Source organism: Ornithorhynchus anatinus, chromosome 2, assembly GCF_004115215.2.
Source record: "Ornithorhynchus anatinus isolate Pmale09 chromosome 2, mOrnAna1.pri.v4, whole genome shotgun sequence".
Taxonomy (NCBI): Eukaryota; Metazoa; Chordata; class Mammalia; order Monotremata; family Ornithorhynchidae; genus Ornithorhynchus; species Ornithorhynchus anatinus.
In genome coordinates this window covers 155,409,635-155,433,502 of record NC_041729.1, presented here as the reverse complement: position 1 = coordinate 155,433,502, position 23,868 = coordinate 155,409,635, and the positions used below count along the sequence as shown (strand labels likewise).

General features: G+C 42.3%; 1 long non-coding RNA gene across 1 annotated transcript in view; it reads right to left on the bottom strand.

The window, feature by feature from the left end:
• LOC120638238 overlaps positions 1-23,417 on the bottom strand; it is a 322,336-nt gene extending 298,919 nt beyond the window's left edge. The window contains exon 1 of the long non-coding RNA XR_005659796.1: positions 23,318-23,417. This is a non-coding gene — a long non-coding RNA (uncharacterized LOC120638238). The remainder of the gene's footprint in view (positions 1-23,317) is intronic.
• Positions 23,418-23,868: the final 451 nt, after the last annotated feature.

Here is a 23,868-nt window from a genome sequence, read left to right as displayed (position 1 = left end):
GACGTGGGTGAGAGGTCGACGGCTATTAGTCGAGATGAAGGTACAGTGAGTAGGTTGGCATTTGAGGAGCAAAAGGTGTTCAGGCTAGGTCATAGTAGGAAATCGGGGAGGTACGGTGGGAGACGGAAAGGTGATTCAGATGGAGTCAACTTGAATGCTGTCAGGAACATTAATAAAGTTTGACAATATCACTTGTAAAAGTGAGTTGTTTCACAAGTATGAATGCCTGCTCCTATTCACAGGCCTTCTACTAGTACAATAAACAACCTACACATAGCTAGCTGTCACTGAACACTTAACAAGAGAAGGCAGAACAATAACATAACATGAAAGAGAAAATGTACAGTAGCTCTCATTCCCTATTGAAAGAACTATGCCACAAAGGGACACGGAAGTAGGGTTGCCTAGTAGAAAGTGCATGGGCCTAAGAGTCAAAATACCTGGGTTCTAATTCCAGCTCTGCTACTTACCTATTGTGGGATCTCAGGCAAGTCACACCTTCTCTGGGCCTCAGTTTTCCCTTCTGTAAAATGGGAAATTCAATCCTACTCCCTCATATTTAGACTGCAAGCTCCATATGGAACACGGACTGTATCCGACCTTATTATTTATCTTTTATTATTTTATTATTTTATTATTTATCCTCTTATCTCTCTGGCCGGTCATTCTCGGTCTCCTTTGCAGGCTCCTCCTACCCCTCCCATTCTCTAACTGGTGGAGTTCCTCAAGGGTCAGTTCTTGGCCCTCTTCTGTTTTCCATTTACACTCACTCCCTCGGTGAACTCGTTCGCTCTCACGGCTTTGACTACCATCTCTACACAGATGATACACAGATCTACATCTCTGCCCCTGTCCTCTCCCCCTCCCTTCAGGCTCACATCTCCTCCCGCTTCCAGAACATCTCCACGTGGATGTCTGCCCGCCACCTAAAACTCAACATGACCAAAACTGAGCTCCTCATCTTCCCTCCCGAGCCCAGTCCTCTCCCAGACTTCCCTATCACCGTGGATGGTACGATTATCCTTCCCATCTCTCGGGCCCGCAACCTCGGTGTCATCTTTGACTCATCTCTCTCGTTCACCCCACGCATCCGATCCGATACCAAGACCTGCCGATCTCACCTTTACAATATCGCCAAGATCCGCCCTTTCCTCTCCACACAAACGGCTACCTTACTGCTACGGGCTCTCATTATATCCCGGCTAGACTACTATGTCAGCCTTCTCTCTGATCTCCCTTCCTCCTCTCTCGCCCTGCTCCAGTCTATTCTTCACTCCGCTGCCCAACTCATCTTCCTGTAGAAACGCTCTGGGCATGTCACTCCCCTTCTTAAAAATCTCCAGTGGTTGCCTATCGACCTCCACACAAAACAAAAACTTCTCACTCTAGGCTTTGAAGCTCTCCATCACCTTGCCCCTTCCTACCTCTCCTCCTTCTCTCTTTCTACTGCCCACCCCGCACACTCCGCTCCTCTGCCACCCACCTCCTCACCGTCCCTCGGTCTCGCCTATCCTGCCGTCGACCCCTGGGCCACAGTAAGTGCTTAACAAATACCACAATTATTAAGAGACATATAGACGAAAAGAGAATGGAAACACAATGTGGGTAAGAACGTTAATTCTGATTCTCTCAGTTCAATTAGAATTAAATGGAAAAATGGGAAAAAATGGGAAAAATCCCAGACCACTCACCTAATTTATAAACCCATATTTTCTCTACCTCTCAGACACCTCCACAAGAATGTCCCACCATCACTTAAAAACTCAGTGTCTAAAACTGAACTCCATATTTTCATTGATTGATGTTAATCTTCACCCTCTATTTCCCAGATCTCACTCTTCATTTTTTTATAGATTTCCCCTACTTCCTTCTCTCTCGTTCTCTTTCTCTTTGATCCCTCATTCATGCTATTCCCCTAGTCTGAAACTCTATCCCCACCTAAAAATTCACCAGATCTCACTTATCCAGTAATTCTTATCTTTACAGTCCTTTACAATCTTCCTAAAATCCTGCCACCTTCAGAAAGTCTTCCTTAAATAACACCAAGGCTACATTACAGCCCCTTTTAGGATGATACATATATATATATACACACATACATACACACACCCACACCTATATACACATACACATATATGGCAATATATATATATAAATGGTACTATAACTCATATATCTCCTCAGCTCTCAATCATGCACTCACCTATTTTGTTCTGTTACAATTGTATTACTACCTCCTGTAAACTTGTTCTTTCTCCTGCTTCTACTCTGTCTGTAACACACCAAAGGACTGCCATTTTGTGTGCCTAATCTGGAAAGAGACAAATTTGTGTATCCAGTGTGGCTAGAACTCTGGATCCAAAATTGGTCTTTTCAGCCATACCCACACTCATAGTTGAAGTTCACAATCATTGGTGTCTTCTTCAAACACCAAGGACACCTATAGTCTTCATAAATAATGATTGTCTCTCTCAGTTTGTAAGCTTCTTGAGGGCAGCTTGTGTCCTCTTTCTGTGCTATTCTTCCCAACGATACTTAGTCGTCAGCAGGTGCTCCATAATTACTCCTAATTGATTCCAAAATTAAGCACAGCACCAAACAAAACAGGAAAGTCATTTTCTACATCAAGTCTCAAAAGCTCTGCCAACTGATCACATCATGTAAGCCAAATTTAGAGTTTTTTTCCTTCTGTATGCAATATCCTTGAATGTGTTTATTGAAAAGCAAGCAGTTACTCTATTTTAAACATCTCCCTTTGCTTGCTGAAGGATGATGTGATGTTTTATTTAGATTTTTAACAAATGTTTCCAATTTTCTTTCTCCATCATGACAGTTCCTGACTAAGCTAATAGAACTAGCTGTGTTGAAATGTGATGTAATTGATTTTTGGAAATGTAAAACCCAAAACACAGTACTTCTTAGTAAATCATATTGATGGTGCCTCTAGCCTGATGGGTAATAACAATTCAGGGGAAAATTCCCTGCAACGAATGATTTAAGTTGGTATTCAATATAACATTGTATAAAAAATAGGTAAACTCAGAAATGGAAAACTAAGTCTTTTCCCAGAGGCCTACTTTCCCAGAATCTCCTGGAAATGAACTCAATCTGTAGAAGACAGTGTCTGAAAATTCAAGAGAGAACTCTCTCCTCTACCTGCCTGCTGAGTCATACTTAGGCAGCCTTGTAATTAATAATATTAATAATAATGATAAATAAATCATACTTATTGAGCACTGTGTACAGAACACTGTACTAAGCACTTGGGATAGCACAATGTAACAGACACATTCCAATAACAACAACATAATTGTTTGCTTTGTACCAAGCACTGCATTAGATAAGCAGGGGTGACAAAATTCCTGTCCTATAACATCTTAGTAGGAGGGAGTATGATTTAATCCCAGTCAATTGATAATATTCATTCCCCATATTACAGATGAGGAAATTGAAGCACAAAAAAGTTAGGTGATTTGGCTAGGGTCACATAGCAGTCAAGTGGCAGAACTGAGATTAGAACCCCTGTTATCTGACTCCGAGGCTCGTTCTCTTTCCACTAGGCCATGATACTTCTGATCTAGTGGGAGGGACTAACCATGACCTGTGCGGATATGCATGCATGCTCGGACTTTGTGTATATTTCCATGGCTCAATGGAAAGAGCCTGGGCTTCGGAGTCAGAGGTCATGAGTTCGACTCCCGGTTCTGCCACTTGTCAGCTGTGTGACCGTGGGCAAGTCACTTCACTTCTCTGTGCCTCAGTTACCTCATCTGTAAAATGGGGATTAACTGTGAACCTCACGTGGGACAACCTGATGACCCTGTATCTACCCCAGCGCTTAGAACAGTGCTCTGCACGTAGTAAGCGCTTAACAAATACCAACATTGTTATTATATTTACGCTAATGTGCACGCATTAAAGCCTTTATATCAAACAGAATGTAAACACTCAGATCTGGTTTGGCCTTTCCTCTTTCCTCTCCCTGTGAGTTTTAGCATCTAAGAAATGCCTGGAGATACCATGAATTTCTATGTTTCTGCTGATATAATCCCTGGGAATCCAGCTTTCACCTAATGCTACAGGGAGTAAATTGCAGGCTTGTGGCTTAGGATATTGAGCTGAAACATTTCAGAGAATTTAGATTTTACTGACCCTCATTCTTACCTGAATCGAAGAGGAATTGGCTGCAGAATCCTAAAGTACTGCTTTATTATTGCACCAATCACTAAAAGCTCTTCCCACAATCAATCCTCTTCTCATAAAACTGATATGAGTGTTAATTTTTTCACTGTTTTCATGGCCTTGGAGACAATGGGAAGAAATAAGGGAACACTGGAAAGTGGGAGAAGAAGTTCGACCAAGAAGAAGAGGGGAAATATGGCGTTCCAGAGGATACAGTTTACATGAGAAATGCTATTCCTCCCTCCTACTGAGACTGGAAATGCCGCGTGGAACTGTGACCAACCTGATTATCTTGTATCTATCTCAGCACTTACTACAGTGCTTCACAGATAATAAACACTTAAATACTTTTTATTATTATTACAATGTTGCCAAAGTGTGACTTACCAGTCAGGTAGAGGAGAGAGTTCTCTCTCTTGAATTTCAGGGCAGTGCCTCATAGGTTTGGACTTCTCCCAGGAGATTCTGGGAACGTTATGCCTCTGAGAAAAGACTTTTAATGATGTTGTGAAGGTAGAACCGATGGGATTTACTGACAGATTGACTACGTGGGTTGAATGAAAGCGATGAATTGAGGATAATGCCAAGGTTATGGGCTTGTGAGAGAGGAAGGCAAAGATAAATTAAGGTTTATCGTTGCCACAGCAGGCAAGAGGCAGAACGAGCATTAGAACGCAGGTCCTCTGGTTCCTCGGCCTGTTCTCTTTATACTAGACCATATTGCCTCCTTTGAAGATTACCATAGAATTAATAGACTTGATTTCTGCCCTCAAGGAGATTACTATTGTGCCAGTCTTTGATCGTGCCTTTGGTACTGACATTTGTCAGAGAATGGCTATAAATAGCCTTCCCTTCTTGCCCCTACTTTGGCTTGGGAACTGAGTTGCTGGGAGAAATGAACTCCAGAGCGACAGCTGTGGAAAATGTGTCTAATAATAATAATTATGGTACTTGTTAAGCACTTACTATGTGCCCAACGGTGGGGTAGATAGAGATTAATCAGATTGGACACAGTCCCCATCCCACATGGGGCTCACGCTTTTAATCACTCTTTTACAGAAGCAGCATTTTGAAAAACAGTATGGCTCAGTGGGTAGAGCACGGGCTTGGGAGTCAGAGATCATGGGTTTTGATCCCTGCTCTGCCACTTGTCAGCTGTGTGACTTTGGGCAAGTCACTTCACTTCTCTGGGCCTCAGTTACCTCATCTGTAAAATGGGGATTAAGACAGTGAGCCCCACGTGAGACAACCTGATCACCTTGTATCCCCCCTTTGCTTAGAACAGTGCTTTGCACATAGTAAGCACTAAACAAAATACCATTATTATTATTTACAGATGAGTTAAGTGACGCCCAGAGAAATTGTGACTTTCCCAAGGTCACACAGCAGGCGCATGGAGCCAGAGTTAGAACCCAGATCCTTCTGACACCCAGACCATGCTCTAGCCACTTAGCCACACTGTACTGTACTTTCCCAAACACTTAATACAGTGCTCTGTACTCAGTGAGCACTCAATAAATACCATTGATAATGTACATATCCATCATTTCTTTATATTTTCTGTCTTACCTTCTAGACTGTAAGCTCCTTGTGGGCAGTGAATGTGTCTACCAACTCAGTTATTTTGTACTCTCCCAAGCTCTTAGTACAGTTCCCTGCACAAGTATGTGCATATCCATAATTTCTGTATTTATATTGTCTGTCTTCCCCTTTAGACTGTAAGCTTCTTGTGGACAGGGAATGTGTTTACCAATGCTGTTGTATGGTACTCTCCCAAGGTCTTAGTACAGTGATCTGTATATAGTAAGCGTTCAACAAAATATCACTGATTGCTTGATTACTTCCTCATCTGTGAAGTGGGGATTCAATGCCAATTCTCCTTTCTCCTTAGAATGTCAGTCCTGTGTGGGACAGGATGTGTCTCTGATCCAATTGAATTGTATCTACCTCAGTGCTGGACACATTGTAAATCCTAACAAATGCAACAAGCTCATCTCTAGACTTTAAGCTCATTGTATGAAGGGAAGGTGCCAAGCACTTAATACACTGCTTTACACATAGTAAGCGCTCAATAAATGCAACTGAATGGATAATCATCTTTATTATTATTCCCAAGTACAACGATTGGTACACAGTAAATGCTCAATAAATACCATGGATTGATTGTTTGGGATCCATCATCCCTGTGTAAACTTGTATTAAGTATTAAATACTCCTCCTAGAAAGAAAAGTAGAGGTCAGACTCTTTGGAAATGGGGGGGGGGAGTTATCAAGGGTGAGCAAATATTACATGATCCTTGAGAAACAGTTTGGCCTAGTGGAAAAAACATGAACCTGGGATCCAGAGGACATAGGTTCTACCACTCATTTGCTGTGAGACCTTGAGCAAGTCACTCAACTTCTCTGTAACTCATTTATCTCTCCAATAAAATGGGGATTAAATCTGTGAGCCCCATGTGGAAAATGGACTGTGAACAGCCTGATAATCTTGTATTTGCCTCAGTGCTTAGTACAGTGCTGGGCACATAGTAAGCACTTAGATACCATTAAAATGAAATGCACCTATATTGCCATTGGAAACTTGAAAGTTTTCCATAATTTAATTTTCTATAAGGTTCCAGAATAATTCAATGTTGCTAAATCAAAATAGTTTGGGAATTATGTATAAATCAGGACAATACACAGGGAAGAATAATGCCATTCACATGAGAAACAAAAAAGAGTCCGATTCTATTTATTGCTATTGTTTTTGTCTGTCTCCCCCAATTAGACTGTAAGCCCATTAAAGGGCAGGGACTGTTTATATCTGTTACCGATTTGTACATTCCAAGCACTTAGTTCAGTGCTCTGCACATAGTAAGCACTCAAAAAATACTATTGCATGAAAGAGTTTTCAGAGTACCTAAATTTAGAAAAATCTAAAAATAAAAACAGAGACATATTTTCAGGGTCAACATATAACTGAAATGGAAAGTGACAGCCTCTTTGTGTGAATTTGGCATGATATATGACAAATATGTCAAAATAGGAAGCAGTGTGGCCTAGTGGAAAGATCCCAGGCCTGGGTGTCAGAGGACCTGAATTATAATCCCAGGTCTGCCACTTACCTGTGTGACCTTGGCAAGTCACTTAACTTCTCTGGGTCTCATTTTCCTCATCTGTACAATGAGGATTAAATTCTAATAATAATAATAATGAAGGTATTTGTTAAGCGCTTACTATGTGCCAAGCACTGTTTCTAAGTGCTGGAATAGATACAAGATACAGATGAGGTTGTCCCACTTGGGGCTCACTGTCTTAATCCCCATTTTCCAGATGAGGTAACTGAGGCACAGAGAAGTGAAGTGACTTGCCCAAAGTCACACAGCTGACAAGTGGCAGAGCCGAGATTAGAACCCACAACCTCTGACTCCCAAGCCCGTGTTCTTTCCACTAAGCCACTCTGCTTCTCTGATTCCTACTTAGACTGTGAGGCTCAAGTGGGTCAGGGTCTTTGTCCAACCTGATTAGCATGTACCTTCCCTAACGCTTAGTTCAGTGTTCCCAATCTGAGAGGAAAGGATAGCAAGCATCTTGTCCCCATTTTACAGATGAAGAAACAGAGGCACAAAGAAGCACAGGTCCAGAGGCCTGGCCAGGGGTAGAACTGGAACTAAAGTCTATCCTGGCTCCCATCCCTGGGCTCACTCCTCTAGACTGATTCATTTCCCCAAATCTGGCCCATGCAGAGCTCAGTACCTCTGCAAGAGTTAAAATGCCCTATTTTGGTTACTTGAAATATCACCTAAATGATAGTAGCTGCTTGTTCTTTAGAAACAAGTTGCTTCAAAGAACCATCATTTGGACAATGTTTATGCCCTTTGTCTGATAGAGTAGTGTACCCAGGGAAAATGCAGCTGTTTATCTGAGAACTCCTGCATTAGGAAGTTCATGAGTTCAGTTCTCGTGCTAGAAGCTTCCTGGGGACCCCACATCCAGTTCTACCCGTGGAGAGGAAAACTACCTGCTTTAGAATGCTCTGAACAACTCTCTTTCTGCTAATATGGGAGACAGACTCTTAAATAAGTAATTATGGTATTATTTTTACCTCTCTAGACTCAGGTAACTTTTAGAAAGTTGGATTTGCTGTATGGGGATAACCTAAAGTCTTATTATAGACTGCTATCCTGGGAGCCAGGAGACCTGGATTCTAATTCTGACTCTGACACCAGTCTGCTGTGTGAACTTGGGCCAGTCACTTAGCTTCTCTGGGTCTCAGTTTCTTCATCTGAAAAATGGGGCTAAAAGAGATTATGAGCTCCATGTGGCTAATAACTTTGTAGCTACCATGTTTAGAACATATTAAGTGCTTAATAAATGTTCATTCATTCATTCAATAGTATTTATTGAGCGCTTACTATGTGCAGAGCACTGTACTAAGCGCTTGGGATGAACAAGTCGGCAACAGATAGAGACAGTCCCTGCCGTTTGACGGGCTTACAGTCTAATTGGGGGAGACGGACAGACAAGAACAATGGCACTAAACAGCGTCAAGGGGAAGAACATCTCGTAAAAACAATGGCAACTAAATAGAATCAAGGCGATGTACAATTCATTAACAAAATAAATAGGGTAACGAAAATATATACAGTTGAGCGGACGGGTACAGTGCTGTGGGGATGGGAAGGGAGAGGTGGAGGAGCAGAGGGAAAAGGGGAAAATGAGGCTTTAGCTGCGGAGAGGTAAAGGGGGGATGGCAGAGGGAGTAGAGGGGGAAGAGGAGCTCAGTCTGGGAAGGCCTCTTGGAGGAGGTGATTTTTAAGTAAGGTTTTGAAGAGGGAAAGAGAATCAGTTTGGCGGAGGTGAGGAGGGAGGGCGTTCCAGGACCGCGGGAGGACGTGACCCAGGGGTCGACGGCGGGATAGGCGAGACCGAGGGACGGCGAGGAGGTGGGCGGCAGAGGAGCGGAGCGTGCGGGGTGGGCGGTAGAAAGAGAGAAGGGAGGAGAGGTAGGAAGGGGCAAGGTGATGGAGAGCCTTGAAGCCTAGAGTGAGGAGTTTTTGTTTGGAGCGGAGGTCGATAGGCAACCACTGGAGTTGTTTAAGAAGGGGAGTGACATGCCCAGATCGTTTCTGCAGGAAGATGAGCCGGGCAGCGGAGTGAAGAATAGACCGGAGCGGGGCGAGAGAGGAGGAAGGGAGGTCAGAGAGAAGGCTGACACAGTAGTCTAGCCGGGATATAACGAGAGCCCGTAATAGTAAGGTAGCCGTTTGGGTGGAGAGGAAAGGGCGGATCTTGGCGATATTGTAGAGGTGAAACCGGCAGGTCTTGGTAACGGATAGGATGTGTGGGGTGAACGAGAGGGACGAGTCAAGGATGACACCGAGATTGCGGGCCTGCGGGACGGGAAGGATGGTCGTGCCATCCACGGTGATGGAGAAGTCTGGGAGCGGACCGGGCTTGGGAGGGAAGATGAGGAGCTCAGTCTTGCTCATGTTGAGTTTTAGGTGGCGGGCAGACATCCAGGTGGAGACGTCCCGGAGGCAGGAGGAGATGCGAGCCTGAAGGGAGGGGGAGAGGACAGGGGCGGAGATGTAGATCTGCGTGTCATCTGCGTAGAGATGGTAGTCAAAGCCGTGAGAGCGGATGAGTTCACCGAGGGAGTGAGTGTAAATGGAGAACAGAAGAGGGCCAAGAACTGACCCTTGAGGAACTCCAACAGTTAAAGGATGGAAGGGGGAGGAGGCTCCAGCGTAGGAGACCGAGAATGATCGGCCAGAGAGGTAAGAGGAGAACCAGGAGAGGACAGAGTCCGTGAAGCCAAGGTGAGATAAGGTACGGAGGAGGAGGGGATGGTCGACAGTGTCAAAGGCAGCAGAGAGGTCAAGGAGGATCAGAAGGGAGTAGGAGCCATTGGATTTGGCAAGAAGGAGGTCATGGGTGACCTTAGAGAGAGCAGTCTCAGTAGAGTGGAGGGGACGGAAGCCAGATTGGAGGGGGTCTAGGAGAGAATGGGAGTTAAGGAATTCTAGGCATCGATTGTAGACGACTCGTTCTAAGATTTTGGAAAGGAAGGGTAGTAGGGAGATAATTGTTAATAACCAAGTGCCAAATGTGATCACCAATCCTTTTTTAGTTATTTCTGTTTGTGTGGAGAAATCTTGATACTGACAATTACATCTGCCTCTAAAAGTCGAATGTCTCAGATTCTGAAATAGATGCGAGAAACTAATTTTTCCCTTTAAATTTAATACAGTGAAAAAAAATTAAAAAATACTTAGAACAAAAAAAAATCTGAATTAACTGTTCCCTATGACTTCTGAAGTAACCCAAAAATCATAGACTCGGTGTGGTTGGCAGTGCAGCTCCTCAGATAAAATTTGACAACTTATTTTACAACTGCACAAAATTTTAGAAGCAGCTGTATAATCTTAAGCAGGCTCTTCAGGTTTTGCCTAATATTACCTACACACCTCTCTTCTCAAAAAATAATAAAGTAACTTAGGAATTAATAGGGCTTTTTTTTCCCCTGTTCTGACAGCTAATCATTGCTTTTTTTGAACACAGACAATTGCAGCAGACAAAGCGAATCAAAGTCGCTATTTTATTTTTGGTAGAAATACTCAGCTGCTTTTTTGAAAGATGGAGGTATGCATTTAATGGGCTGCATTTCTACTTCTTCTACTGGATATTATCATGCTTCATTTGGGGTTTAATGTGATCTTGTAACAGCAAGATCATCAGAATTGCTAGCTCAATCATTTGATTACATTCTGGAGCCGATTCTAGACAGCTGGAAAAAGTTCTCATGGCCAAGTGAAAGAAGCGAGGCCTCAGTGAACTCACTGTTTTATCAACGATAGAATAAAAGACTAGAAAGTGTTTCTGGAAACCATTCTCTCTTTTGCCTATACAATATTTTGGTTCTCTACAAGGAATCAAGACGGGCGGGGTGGGGGGGTGGCGAGGGGTGGGAGAGAGGAGAGGGCTAGGGGAAGAAAGTTGTTGAGGTCTTTTTAAGCCGATGGTCAAGAGTTTCTGCTTGATATGGAGAAGGGTGGACAATCATTGGACGTTTATGAGGAGTGGGGAGATGCGCACAGAATGATTTTTTAGAAAAAAAAATAATTAGTGGAACTGTGTGCAGAGCACTGTAAAAAACACTTGGGAAAGTACAACATAAAGTTAGTACCCACAAGGAGCTTATGCTCTAATGGTGGGGACTAAAATAAAAGTATTTGCAAAACAAAATAATTGAGTGTCTGATTTATTAAGTACATATACATAAGTTCCAAGGAGGAATATATTTAGGCACATATGTGCTAGAGATGACTGAATGGTTCATATGACTTGCAAAGCTGGGAATGAAGGAAAGCTTTGAATATGTACAGGACTGCAGTCTAGATTCTCCCATTTCCCCTATCTGTAATTTATTATGATGTCTGTCTCTCCTGTAGAATGTAAGCTACTCATTGGCAGGGATCCTATCTACGCTGAGAGGCAGTGTGTTTAGTGGATAGAGCCTGGGCCTGGGAGTCAGAAGGACCTGGGGTTCTAATCCCGGCTCTGCCATGTACCTGCTATGTGACCTTGGGCAAGTCACTTCACTTCCCTGGGCCTCACTTGTCTCATCTGTAAAATAGGGATTAGGAGTGTGAATCCAGGCAGGGCAGGGACTGTGTCCAACCTGATCGACTTGTATCTACACCAGAGCTTAGAACAGTTCTTGGCACATAGTGCTTAACAAGTACAATAGTTATTATTATTACTACCAACTCTATGGCATTATACTCTCCCAAACTCTTAGTACAGTGTTCTGCACAGAATTAAGCACTCAGGCAGAGAATGTGTCTATTTTGTGCTGTATTATACTCTCCCAGGTGCTTAGTACAGTGCTCTGTACACGGTAAGTGCTCAATAAATACAATTGAATGAATGATTAATAAATAGTCCTTTGGGGTGCTGGGAGACTCTTAAATTTGAGTCTGTCCACATGACCTTGCACCAGACTACCACTGTGGGGTCATGGGTTCATCCAGCTGAGGAGACCAGGGTGGGAGCAGGGGCTACTGAGCTCAAGAAGGATGGATTTGACAAAGAGGAGGATGAGACCCTTCTGGTTGAACAGGGATGGAGAAACCATACGGGGAGGCACATCGAGGAAGAGGTGGTGTGGACACTTGGAATACGATTGAATGAATGAATGAAAAACATTGTACTTCCAAAGTGCTTTCACTGAAGCCACGTGGCTTAGTGGAAAGATTCCGGGCTTGGGAGTCAGAGGTCTTGGATTGTCAGCTAGGTGACACTGGACAAGTCACTTAACTTCTCTGTGCCTCAGTTACCTCATCTGTAAAATGGGGATTAAGACGGAGAGCCCCACGTGGGACAACCTGATTACCTTGTATCTACTCCCAGGGCTTAGAACGGTGTTTGGCACAAAGTAAGCATTTAAATACAATTATTATTATTAACTTCTCTGTGCCTCAGTTTCCTCAACTGTAAAACTGGGATTCAATACCGTTCTCCCTCCCACTTAAGATGATGAGCCCCATGTGGGACAAGGACTGTGTCTGACCTAATTGACTTGTATCTAGCCCAGTGTTTAGAACAGTGTTTGACAAATAGTAAGTGCTTCACAAGTACAATAATAATATTAATAATAACAATTGTGGTATTGAAGTGCTTACTATGTGCCAGGCTCTTTATTAAGCGCTGCGGTGGATATAAGCAAATTGAGTCGGACACAGTCCCTACCCATTTGGGGCTCACAATCTCAATCACCATTTTACAGATGAGCTAATTGAACCACAGAGATAGGAAGTGACTTGCCCAAAGTTACAGAGCAGACAAGTGGCAGATCCAGGATTAGAACCCATGATTTTCTGATTCCCAGGCCCATGCTCTATACATAAACAAAACAAACAATGGACAGCTCAGGGGGATATTTGCTGCATTATCTTCTACAGTAAAATAATCATCTTTTTCTTCGAGATTAAGACTCATCACTGACTGGAAAACTCAACAGCTTCGTGAACATATGGGTCCAGTGTGATGACTTGGTGCTCAAATGTTTGAATTCTATCACTTCAGAGTTTCATGCAGTAGAGACATTAGATTATACATAGGATATAGACTTTCATGCTGTGGTTCCAACCCAGGAAAGGATGAAGGAAGTTGAAGAAAAATTTAGGCAAAACAATACAGAGCTGGAGGAAAAAAAAATGTAGCAGGCCTGATGGTGGAAAGGACTGTTCACCTCTATAGGTCCTAGAACATGGATCTGTGTACTTTCCACGAATCAGAATTTCACTTGGATTTTTAAACAGTAAACAGATTTTAAAACAAGCCTCCACTTTAATAAGCAGCGTGAATATCCCTCTGTTACAGCACATCAAGAAACTAACAAACTAAATTCTCTTTTCCAACTTTAAAATATGGTGGCAAAATCATTTTGAGGGATTCATTCATTCAATTATATTTATTGAGCGTTTACTATGTGCAGGATATTGTACTGCAACAATAAACAGGCACATTTCCTGCCCACAAGGAGTTTGCAGTTTAGAGGTGGGGGAGACAGACATCAATACAAATAATTGCAGCTATGTACATAAGTTCTTCGGGACTGGGATCTCCAGGGGCAGGGACTATATCCAAACTGATTAGCTTGTATCTACCCCAGCGCTTAGAAGAGTGCTTGACACATAGTAAGCCCTTAACAAATGCCATCAGTAGTAGTGGTTGTAAATACTAACACTAGGAAAAACGTTGATCCGGGCAGGCTTATGTGCCGAAAACCAAAGCAATCGGGCACTGTCACCCGGCTTATAAGGAAAGCCAACTGGGATGCATTAATCAGTGATATTTACTGACTGTTTGCTGTGTGTGTGTGCAGAGCACTGCACTAAACACTTGGCAGAGAATAATGCAATTGGTAAACACGATCCCTGCCCTCAAGTTTCAGCCAGCGGAGGTGATGTAGGCAAGAGAAACCCATAGCCCCACCAACATTCATCTTCCCTAATATAGAGTAAAGGCAATTAAAAGGAGAGAGAGAGAGATCTAGAGTCTTTCTTTCTCTGTAAAACTGTGTTAATTTATGGAATAATACTGAGAGGTTTGGACTGCTTAATGATTTATTTTTCCAATTATTTTCTGAGCATTGTTTTGAGTCTTGTACTGTTATTTTGAATGATTCAAAAATCACTAGTTCTCATACAACATGAGGAAATAAGTCGTGTTATCCTACCGGTATATTATTCATAATTTGCTTTTATGTCATTAGGTGCTGTACTAATAATCAGAACATTTAGAATTTTTGGAGAGTGTTTTCACTTTCTCAGATCACTTAAAAACAGATTGTCGGCTCATCAACAACCTTATTAGCTCTCCAAAAGTTCCTTTTTCAAAATTAACCATTAATAAGGAAACACAAAGTTAAAAATATCACAATTAAAAGATAATAAGGTATTCAGTATAGTTTCCATACAATTGAGTAGGAAAGTAGGATGATGATGATGGTAATAACAATACTGATGATAATAATGATCCAACTCATTTTGTTTTAATTTCATTAGCTTCTATGTGATTTCAAATTCTCACTAATAAAGATAGTGCCTGAGCACTATCATTCAATAGTATTTCCTGAGCGCTTACTATTTGCAGACCACTGTACTAAGCACTTGGAATGTACAATTCGGCGATAGATAGAGACAATCCCTGCCCAATGACAGGCTCACAGTCTAATCGGGGGAGACAGACGCAGAGCAAAACAGAACAAAACAAAAACAAGAAACATTATCACGATAAATGGAATCAAGATATGTACACCTCATTAACAGAATTCATTAACAGATTCAGCATTCATCTCTCATAATTTATCTGTTGGAATAATCATAGCATGAATTTAGCCTTTACTGTGAGCCGAGCACTATGCTAAACATGAGCAGGTTCAAGACTTTCAGTTCAGACACAATCCCTGTCCTAAATAGGCCTCAGAGTTCAAGAGGGAAGGAGAAAAGGTATTCCATCCCTATTTTACAGGTGAAAAAACTGAGGCACAGAGAGTTTAAGTGATTTGTCCAAGGTCACACAGCATGTAAGTGGTGGAGCCAGGTTTGGAAATCCAGGCTCCTGACCCCAAAGTTCCGGGTTCATTCAACTAGGAGTTGTGGTCATTATTAAGCACTTACTATGTGCCAGGCACTGTTCTAAACTCTGGGAGAGATACAAGTTAGTTAGCTTGGACACAGTCCCTGTCTTGCAGAGGGCTCACAGACTTCATTCCATCAGTAGTCACAGATCCCCATTTTAGAGATGAGACAACTGAGCTACTGAAAAGGGAAGTGACTTAACCAAGGACATACAGCAGTCAAAAGGTGGAGCTGGGCCTAGAACCCAGGACCTTCTGACTCCCAGGCCTGTGCTCTATTTACTGTTTGTTTGTCAGGAAAGTACTCCTTCTGTTATTACTGGGGAAGCAGTACTCTCAACTTATTTCCCTTCTACCTCAATAATTAAAAACATAGTCTTCAGAATAATTTTTTTCCCCTACTCCATCTCCATTCTGCATTACCCTTGCACTTGGATTCGTATCTTTTATTCACCCACTCTCAGCCCCACAGCCCATATGTACATATTCACGAATAATTTTAATGTATGTCTCCCAATCTAGACTGTAAACTCCTTGTTGGGAGAGAAAATGTCTACCAACTCTGTTATATTGTACTCTCCCAAGAGCTTAGCAGAGTGCTCTGCACACATTAAGTGCTCAATAAATATGATTGATGGATTGTTTGTACCAAGCCATGGAGATCAGACTGGACAGTCTACCCACATGGTGTGAGAACATAAGTCACTAAAATAGCATTTGAAAGTGCAAGGATTTTGCCAAGTAAAAAACAAAGGAGTCCTGGTCAAATTTTGCATGTGACCTAAGGATTTGCAGCGTGGCTCAGTGGAAAGAACCCGGGCTTGGGAGTCAGAGGTCATGAGTTCGAATCCCGGCTCTGCCACTTGTCAGCTGTGTGACTGTGGGCAAGTCACTTAACTTCTCTGTGCCTCAGTTCCCTCATCTGTAAAATGGGGATTAACTGTGAGCCTCACGTGGGACAACCTGATTCCCCTGTATCTACCCCAGTGCTTAGAACAGTGCTCGGCATCTAGTGAGCGCTTAACAAATACCAACATTATTATTATTTAGTGCTTTATAGCCATTAAGTGTCCATGCACTTCTTTTATTTACAGTAGGCATTTTTTTATAGATTCAAAAGAGGGAGTAATAGCAAAAACATCTTTAAACTCTCATTTATATGCACAACAGTATCATTAATTCAGGGAATAATTTCCATTGCGGTTAGATCGGTGGTCAGAAATGATATATTAAAAGGAATGCTATAGTTCATTAAACATCTTCCCTAATAGAGCACTTCAAAACAGCATTTGGTATAAAGGAGTGTACCCCTCTTCAAAGTAGCATAATAGTGACTTCCTAGTAATTGTGTAGGAATAATACTAGCTTTAGCAAACTGTCTTCCACACCTGAATTGTTTTCCCTGATTCTGTCTCAGTAAATGCAAGCAATTTTCAGTCATGTGTGAATTGTTGGCTTTTCCAGAAGGTTAAATAAATCAAAATAAAGCTTTAAAATGTTTAACCGGCATGGCTCAGTGGAAAGAGCACGGTCTCGGGAGGCAGAGGTCATGGGTTCTAATCCTGACACTACTGCTTGTCAGCTGTGTGACTTTGGGCAAGTCACTTCACTTCTCTGAGCCTCAGTTACCTCATCTGTAAAACGGGGATTAAGACTGTGAGCCCCATGTGACAACCTGATGATTTTGTATCCCCCTCTGCACTTAGAACAGTGCTTTGCACATAGTAAGTGCTTAACAAGTGTCATTATTATTATTTTCTCATCAGTTTGAGATGAGAGCTGTGCTAAATAATCTCTGTGACCCTTTTATAACTTTATTTCTGACTACTGTCTATTTGTAAATTAAACATTAAAAGGAAAACCAATCTATAGTGTATATTGAGGGTTTACTGTGGACAAACCATTTTGGTGCATTGAAAAACACAATTTTAAAGCATTGGTAGTCAGAATCCCTGCCCAGCAGGAGCTTTACAGTCTAGAGGGGAAGACACACATTAAAATAAATTACCTAAAGGTGAATGGCAGAGGGTTAGGAGAGATAGTTAAGTGCTGTGGGGCTGAGAGTTGGGTGAATATCAAGTGTTTCAGGGAGACAGGTCTGGAGACCTGCCTTAGTGGGTAGAGCAAGGGCCTGGGAGTCAGAAGGACCTGGGTTCAAATCCCTGATCTGCCACTTGTCTGCTGTGTGACCTCGGGCAAGTTACTTCACTGGGCCTCAGTCTCCTCATCTGTAAAATGGAGATTAAGACTGTGAGCCCCATGACGGGCGGGAACTGTGTCCAATCTGATTAAACTATAATGACCCCAGTTGATAGAACAGTGCATTGCACATAGTATGCACTTCACAAGTATTATTATTATAGGCGATGCAGAGGGGAGGCCAGGTAGGGGAAATAAGGAGCTGTGAATTCAGAAGAGCTTTGAAGGTGGGGAAAACGGTGGGCTTTCAGAGGTGCAGGAGGAGGGCGTTCCATCACTTATGTTTCAGAGCAGGTACTGGTTCCACTGTTGGATGGCCCTGGGCTGACTGAGGTTGTCCACGTCCTGCTTCTGGTCTGGAACTCCCTCCCCCTTCATATCAGACAGACCATCACTCTCCCCACCTTCAAAGCCTTACTAAAGGCACATCTCTTCAAGAGACCCTCCCTGAGTAAATCCTCCTTTCTTCTTCTCCCACTCTCTTCTCCATCCCCCCTTGCACTTGGATTCGCACCCTCTACTTTGTACCCTTCCTCAGCCCCAAAGTACTTACATACATAGCCGTAATGTATTGATTTACATCAATATCTATCTCCCCCTCTAGACTGTAAGCTTGTTGTAGCCTGGGAACGAGTCTCCCAGCTCTTAGAACAGTGCTTGGCACACAGTAAGCGCTTAACAAATACCATAAAAATAAAACCTGCTCTGTTATGTTGTACTTACTACAGTGTGCTGCCCATGGGAAACACTCAATAAATAATAACAATATTGGTATTTAAGTGCTTACTACGTGCAGAGCACTGTTCTAAGCACTGGGGTAGATACAGGGTAATCAGGTTGTCCCACGTGAGGCTCACAGTCTTCATCCCCATTTTACAAATGAGGTAACTGAGGCACAGAGAAGTGCAGTGACTTGCCCACAGTCACACAGCTGACAAGGGGCAGAGTCGGGATTTGAACCCATGAACTCTGACTCCCAAGCCCAGGCTCTTTCCACGCTGCTTCTCTCTAAATACCTTTGATTGACTGATTGATTTGATCTCACCATGTTCCCTCCAATCACCCCTTCCCTGGCCTTCCTTCCCAGCATGTCCCCCTCCAGCCATCCCCTCTCTGCCCCTTAATAAGAATAAATCATAATAATTGTGGTATTTAAGCACTTATTATGGGTCAGGCACTGTTCTGAGCACCGAGGTGGCTACAAGCAAATCGGGTAGGCTACAGTTCCTGGCCTGGCCCACGTGGGGTTCACAGTCTCAATCCCCATTTTGCAGATGAGGTAATTGAGGCCCAGAGAAGTGAAGTGATTCAGCCAAGGCCAAACAGCAGAGAAGTAGCAGAGCCAGGAGTTCTAATTAGATTAGATCTCATTACTTAGATTAGATGAGATCTCATGGATTAGAACTCACGACCTCCTGACTCCCAGAACTGTGCTCTATCCAGTAAACCATGTTGCTTCTCATTATATTACTATTTTTATTACTCTTACCCCATGCCACAGCCCCACACTCCTTCCCTCCCCCATCTCAGTTGTCCTGTCCCAGCTCCGCCCCAATCACCCTTCCTCCTTATGTACATATATGTAGGCATCTGCCATTGCATTTATTTATATTATTGTCTGTCTCCCCCTCTAGACTATAAGCTCATTGTGGGGAGGGAACCTGTCTGTTCCAACGTATTCTCCCAAGCAGTTAGTACAGTGCTCTGTACACAATAAGCGCTCAATAAATAACATTGACTCACAGACTTCCCCACAGGGGCCCCCATCAGTTCAATCCCACCCAACCCCCTGGACCATCCTCTCCCCGTACATTCTCTCCTCAGCCTCGGGCCACGTGCAGCCTGAGAACATGGGAGCTGGGGAGCTGCGGACATGCCGTTGTCCATCATGAATCCTCGTCATCAATTATCGAGCACTTACTATGTGCAGAGCACTATACTAAGCACTTGGGAGAGTACAATAAAAAAGAGCTGGTATACACGGTCCCTGGGACATTCTGTGGAGAGTGTATCCATCAAGTTGCTATGGGTCGGAAATAACTTACTGACATTTAAATAATAATAATAATTCTGGTATTTGCTAAGTGTTTACTATGTGCCAGGCACTGTAATGATAATAATGTTGGTATTTGTTAAGCACTTACTATGTGCAGAGCACTGTTCTAAGCGCTGGGGTAGATACAGGGTAATCAGGTTGTCCCACGTGAGGGTCACAGTCTTAATCCCCATTTTACAGATGAGGTAACTGAGGCAAGGAGAAGTTACGTGACTTGCCCACAGTCACACTGCTGACAAGTGGCACAGACAGAATTCGAACCCACGACCTCTGTCTCCCAAGTCTGGGGTCTTTCCACTAAGCCACTCTGCTAGACTGTGAGCCCCATATGGGACGGAGCTGTGTCCTATTTGATTATCTTATACTTACCCAGTATTTAATAACATACTGGCCACATTGTAAACTCTTAAATACCAAAATCATTTCTATTATTATCATTATTATCAGGTGTCTGCTAGGACTAAAATTAAGTTGGGTACTCTGATTCGTGGGTGCTGATGCCAAACCCAACAACCAGTTGTGTATACCTACTTCATGCAGCTTCCAATAATATTCGCAAACATTTCCTTCCTCCTCTATAACAACCCCCACATTAGTTATTCTAATACTGTCTTTTCAAATTTTAGATAATCATAGCATAGTTGCAAATGTGCTGTCTTCAGAGACACTCATAAAGAAGAGTAAGTGTTTTTCCTTGGAGTGGAGACTTTTCATAGTTTATCTGATAAATTTCTTATATCCCTCCTCTGTTCAAACAATTTTCCTGGCTGACACCACCAATAAAATGCCTTTTCCATTTATGGAATTATGTGATTAACTAGATCTGAAGAGTAAAACTACTGTTCTGCTTCTGTTTTAACATGCTTCCCCAGCCATCCATTATCATTTCTACTCACCCCTCCCTTCTTGGTCACTGGAAGCAGCTGCACTTAATTAACTAATCACAAATAGGAAACTAAAACCCATGTGCATCTTATTAAAAGAGTGCTTACCATGGATACAAATGTTTATAATCTTAACCTTAAGTAACTTTAAGGCTGAAATTTGAAAAAAAAAAAGCTACCTTATTAAGCAAAGTCATTTTACTTTAAACATTTGGTTGGTGGTACTTTTTTTTCTTATTTCTAGAGAGCCATCAATAATCTTTGGCAAGGACAAAGTTGATAGCCAGTGGAGGCTGAGCAAATTCTACCCTAGAATATATCAAAGCACACATGGGGACCTGAAGAAAGTTTTTTGGGCAGAGCTACAAGAAGAAAAAAAAAATCATCAGTCCTTTCCCCAATTCTTGGTACTGTTCCATTTCAGGCCCTCTATTCAAACAAACTCTGCTTCACCCAGGCCCTGCAGTTGTGAGGGTTTTCTTAATGAGAAATCATTTATCAAATAGATCATTTCTTGACAACTTACCATGTGCAGAGAACTGTATTAAGAGCTTGGAAGAATACAACAGAACTGACTTGGATGACACATTCCCGACCCACAAGGAGCTTACAGTCTAGAGGAGGAGACAGACATTACAATATATTATGGATATTGGTGTAAGTGCTGTAGGAGGGGTGAATAAGTGGTATGAATCCAAGTGCAAGAGTGATGCAGAAGGGAGAGGGAGTAGGGGAAGTGAGAGTTTCGTGAGAGAGGGCCTTCTAGACTGTGAGTCCATTGTTGAGTAGGGATTGTCTCTATCTGTTGCTGAACTGTACTTTCCAAGTGCTTAGTACAGTGCTCTGCACACAGTAAGAGCTCAATAAATATGATGGAATGAGAGTGATCGTCTGTCAGATACGAACAGAGAAGGAGATCCAGGCCAGAGGCAGGCTGTGGGGAAGGGATTGACAACCAGGACCAGACAGAAGAGATTGATACATGTCTCTATCCCTGTATATAGGACACTTCTACATGCAGCCTGGGGAAAAGTTCATCTTTTGCACTCAGTCTTTTCTGGTATCAAATAAAATTAGGCAGTTCAGGCTTCACTTTAAAAGTACCCGAAATCAATCAGTGGTATTCATTGAGCACTTACTGTACGCGGAACACTATACAAAGCATTTGGGAGAGTATAACGCAAAGGAGTTTACAGACTAGAATTATAGATAAGGGAAGTGGCAGAGTGTAAGGATTTGTAAGCTCATTGTGGGACAGGGAATGTGTCTACCAATGCTCTTGTTTTGTACTCTTCCAAGTGCTTAATACAGTACTCTGCTCTCTGATGATGATATACACATAGGTGTTGTAGGGCTGAGGATGGGGATGTGTATTAATAATATAATGATGAGGGTTTTTGCCAAACGCTTACTATGTGCCAAGCACTGTTCTAAGCACTGGAAGTGCTACACATCCAAGTGCTTACGTGAGGCAGAAGGTGGGGTGAGTAGGGGAAGTGAAGGATTAGTTAAGAAAGACCTTTTGGAGGGGATGTGATTTTAATAAGGCTTTGAAGGTGGGGAGAGTGGTGGTCTGTCTTATTTGAAGTTGGAGGAAGGTTCAGGCCAGAGAGAGGATATGGGTGAGGGGTCAGTGTGTGGGCTAGGTTGAAGAAAGAGAGCAGTGAAATAAGGTAGGAGGGAGAGAGTTGATTGAGTGCCTTAAAAGCTGTACCATGAAGTAGGTTCGCTTTTAAGACAGCCTATATTTAATAAGTAAATAAGTGGCAGTTTGTTTAAAAGCCCTATTCTTCAACCATTCCTTAAGAGTAGAAAATTCGTCTTTCAGTCAAAGTATTCTCAAGTCTGTACCCTAGAGTAGTTGTGGTAATATAATTAGATCCAATGTAATTGCCAAGATGTCGTTCCTCGTTTCCCACTCCCTTCTGCGTCACCCTGACTTGCTCCCTTTATTCATCCCCCCTCCCAGCCCCACATCTTTTAGTATATATCTGTAATTCATTTATTCATAATAATGTCAATCTCCCCCACCAGACTGTAAGCTCACTGTGAGCAGGAAATGCCTCTGTTATACTGTACTCTAGCATCTTATGGGGGAAACAAAAAACAACTCTGAAGGTCAAATGTAGTCTGATCCATTTTCCATGTGTAGCAATGGCTTGTGGGACATCTAAAATGCTATTAAGAGTTTGTGAAAACATTTATTGGAACACAGCTAGGTGTTCATTAGTTACAATCTCCAGATACTGCTGTAAGAAACAGCACTTTAGAGCTTTGAAGAGCCTCTGATTGTGTATATTTTATTCATTGATATCCATGTTATGTCTAAAGCATACAAAATTTAAATATTTTTAGATGAATCATAAGGCAAATTTCATATAGAAACTTAAAAGTAAGTCATTTCTTTATGCAGTACCTTCTTCTAAAACAATGCTCCCTTTTAAAAGGCTTAACATGGCAGCATATCCAGTTTGCTCTACCAGAGCATATAAACATATAATTTCTGACAAGCTAACTTCAAAACTGACTACTGAAAAAACTTGAAACCTGTTCTCTTTTGATCGACCACTGCACTGAGGCATCATCTCATCTGAATATACAATACCCTTTTAGACAAAACTCTATAAACTCAATAAATCCATTTGAGAATCAACTCAGACCTGCTGAACACTCCCATACTGGCCTGTGCACCCCAAACTGCCCACCTAAGAGACAAACAATTGGCAGTGCTAGATAGCCTTTTTCACTGTGCTATTTCACTTTCTCATCTGCCCCTTTTTTCTAGTTCTAAGCTTCTACTAAATATTTGATTTTTCAGATTCTGCTCTTCAGAAAAGGAGAAAAAAAGCCAAAAGAAATCCTTACCACTCTGGTGTTCCACCACAATCCTGAGACATTTTGAGGGGTTGGAATTTGGTCTTGTCTTAAGCCTTCAGTCTGTAACGTTGTCATTGTAAATTGTCCCAGCTGTTAAGCAGACTGTGAGGGTTCACCTGGCTGATAAAGAAGCAGGATCACAAGTGGGTGGGAATGAGAGCTCTATCAAGAGCCGTTTTAGCTGGATTGAATTTCCACCCATGGACTGAATCAGGTGCAAACTATTTATTCACTAAGTGAAACTGTAGGGCACATTTTTATCAGAAACTTCACCTGGGTAATCATAATTATTATTATACTTGTTAAGTACTTACTATGGGCCAAACACTGTACTAAGTGCTAGGGTAGGTATCAAGTAATCAGATTTGTCCTTATCCCACATGGGGTTCCCAGTCTAGGAAAGAGTAGGATTTAATCCCCATTTTATTATTATTATTACTATTATTAAAGTATTTGTTAAGTGCTAAGTATGTTCCAGTTCTGGGGTAGATACAAACAAATTGGGTTGAACACAGTCCCTGTCCCACATGGGGGTCTCA